Source organism: Elephantulus edwardii, unplaced genomic scaffold (genome assembly GCF_000299155.1).
Source record: "Elephantulus edwardii isolate Elephantulus edwardi_28Jun2011 unplaced genomic scaffold, EleEdw1.0 scaffold00053, whole genome shotgun sequence".
Taxonomy (NCBI): Eukaryota; Metazoa; Chordata; class Mammalia; order Macroscelidea; family Macroscelididae; genus Elephantulus; species Elephantulus edwardii.
This window is the reverse complement of record NW_006399803.1, coordinates 5435223-5438471: the sequence shown is the minus strand read 5'-3', so window position 1 is coordinate 5438471 and position 3249 is coordinate 5435223. Positions and strand designations below refer to the sequence as shown.

General features: G+C 38.6%; 1 pseudogene; it reads right to left on the bottom strand.

Moving 5' to 3' along the window:
* The window catches only part of LOC102843650, an 11808-nt pseudogene that overhangs the window by 7814 nt on the left and 745 nt on the right, over positions 1-3249 (bottom strand).

Below are 3249 nucleotides of genomic sequence, written 5' to 3'. Positions count from 1 at the left end.
TCTGATATACTTTGGGCATGTCTTTGGCAGAGTGGAGGGGCGGCGAAGGAGAGGAAGACCTTTGATGAGATGGATCGATTCTGTGACTGGAGTGGTGGGAATAAGTGCATTTGAGATGGCTAGGTTGGCACAGGATAGAACAGCTAAATTTAGATCTCTTGCACATAGGGTCGCTATGAGTCACAAGCGACTCGATCGCACATAACAACAACAACAACAACAACATAGTGGTTGTAACAGTAGACTCAAGCACAACAGCGATTATGAGAAAGGCACAGGATCAGGCAGGCTTTTGTACTATTTTGTTTTGAACTATATTGTTCACTATTAGTTGGGAGTGGCTTGATAATATGCAACGTGTTCAGAATGGCCCAGAATAGGATGAATTATGCTCTTAATAATAAAATTGCTCAATGAATGTAAACTTGCAGAAGTAGGGTAATTTTTTTATCCTTGCAGATTTACTGCTTTTCTCCAAATTTCTTCAAAGTACTTGTTCAAAGATTTATTGAAAACTCAATAATACTTGCAGGAATTGAGGCTACACCTAGGTAGGCACAGTCACAAGGTTTTGTCCTCACACAGCATGATTTAATCTTTGCCAGAGAACACCATGTTCCTAATTGTCTATCAGGATTCAGAGAGAGCAAACCTACTATTTAGTAGCAAGTTGGCCCTATTATACTCATTCCACCACAGAAGAAGTGAGATTAGTTTTGGTTTCCTAACTAGAATATTTATTCTATATATAGATTTGCTTCCCATCTTAACTGTGTTTCTGACAGCAGCATTATCAGTGGAATTAATAAATGGCTTGGTTGCTGTCATAATAAAAATGGCTTCTAGGGAAAGAAGCAGAGGGGTTTGTTCATCTTTGTGGACTCACTGCTTTTACTCAAATCTATTACCCTGAATACCTGACTTTATAGAAGGAAAGAAATGAAAACTCAGAACAGCCACTGAGAGACACTGCCTTGTGTGTATGTTTGAGTATCGTCCTAAGGGATATAGTGTGCATTCTAATAAAGGAATCAGTGTATGTTGCTGTGTCCCAGAGAAGAACACTTAGCATAAAGTCCAGGGGGGGAGTGACATTATTCAATATTGTAGCTAATGTTCCATTTCCAAAAATTAACTTTTGAGCTCAACACTTTTTAAGATATGCTTGTTTAAAAGTATCAAAAAGCAGAGTAATCTTTCCACAGGACATATCTTTCCACTGAATTGATTACTGAGCCTGCTTCTTGCTATATACTGGAAATTAGAATATTAGATAGAGTTGTTGATCTTGACTTCTGAGAGAAAGAGTAAAATATGGATAAAATTCAGAAGATAAGAAGTATCTTCATATTAGAAAACCACAACAATCCTATACATGAGAACATCAAGTGTTTGTATACATTCAGAATGCATTTTTTAGTTATCCAATCTGGCAAGGAATTTGGACCAGTGTTACTAAGTTAAATTAAAAAAAGGAAAATATGTGTTTTTAAATACCTTTTTATGAGTAAATAAAAAAGGAAGGACAAGCATAAATATGTATGACAAGTTGGAGAAATGATCTAACATCTACTTAGTACGATGTGGTGCTGTTATTGTGTACTGTCACGTCAGAACTGACCCATAGCTGATCCTCCAGTGGGTTTTCAGAGGCAGTGATCACACAGGAGGAGATTGCTTGTCCTTCTCCAGCGGAGCAGCTGGTGTATTCGAACGACGTGCCTTCAGGATATTTCAGAAATCTGTTAAACTTGGATGTAGCTGGAGTAACAAGTGAGGTTTTAGTTTGAACTCCTTTGAGTATGGAATGACAATGGTTTTGGTTATCTAAGGGAGGTGGAGTCAGAAAATCAAAAGGGCCAAACTCGCTCAGAATTTCTTAAGCTGAAGGAACTGAAGAACAAATTCAAACTTCAAGTTGCAATACTTAAGGATGCTTTGGACAGAATAGTAAATGATCCAGGAAGCATTAAAAGAAGATGGAAAGAGTATACAAAGTCATTGTATCAAAAGGAATTGACACAGAAGTATTCTATGAAACAACATATGAGCAAGAGACTGCGGTGATGAAGGAAGAAGTTCAAGCTGCTCCGGAAGAATTGGCAAAAAACAAAACTGCAGGAACTGATAGCATACTGATTGACGTATTTCAATAAACAGATGTTGCCCTGGATGTGCTCACCAAGTTGTACCAAGAAACCTGGAAGACAACCACTGGGCCAACTCACTGGAAGAGATCTATAGTCCAAAGAAAGGTGATCCAACGTGGTGTGGAAATTATCGAACACTATCATTGATATCACATACAAGCAAGATTCTGCTGAAGATTATTTTAAAAAACAACAACAAAGAACAACAAACAACTTGAACAGCACATCAATAGAGAACTACCTGATGTGCAGGCTGGATTAGAAGAGGTCATGGCACTAGGGATATTATAGCTAATGTCAGATGGATCGTGGCTGAAAGCAAAGAGTACCAGAGAAATGTTTATCTGTGTTGCATTGACTATGCAAAGGCATTTGTTGTGTGGATCACAACAAACTGTGGCTGCTTCTGAGAAGAATGGAAATCCCAGAACACTTGATTGTGCTTATGCAAAACCTACAGTTGGACCAGGAGGCGCTCGTCAGAAAAGAGCAAGGAAACACTGCATGGTTCAAAATTGTGAAGGGTGTGCATCAAGGATGTGTCCTATCTCCATATCTTTTCAATCTATATGTGGAACAGATTATCTGGAAGGCTGGGCCCTACAAGGAGAAGTGTACCATCAGGATTGCAGGTAAACTCATCAATAATCTGCTTTATGCAAATAACACAACTCTGCTTACTGAAACAGGGGACCTGAAGAGCTTGCTGCAGAAGGTCAAGGGCTGCAGCCTTCAATATGGATTAAAGCTCAACATCAAGAAAACAAAGATTCTCAAAACTGGGTCAATTGGCAGCATCATGATAGATGATGAAGAGATTGAGATTGTTGAAAGCTTCAGTTTGCTTGGTTCTACAATCAACAATCTTGGTCCAAGCATCCAGGAAATTAAAAGATGAATTGCATCCAGGACTTAAGAAGCATAAGTGTCATAGCTGAGCCTCTACATCTTGTGGTTCCTAACCTGTACACTATAATAGACAAAGTGCTAGTCTATAGGCCTTTTATTGTAAGAACCACCTTCCCTCTGTAACTTGATTTGTGCCACTACTAGAACCTCTACTCGGAATATTATTGCTTGTTAATTTTTGACTCATTTT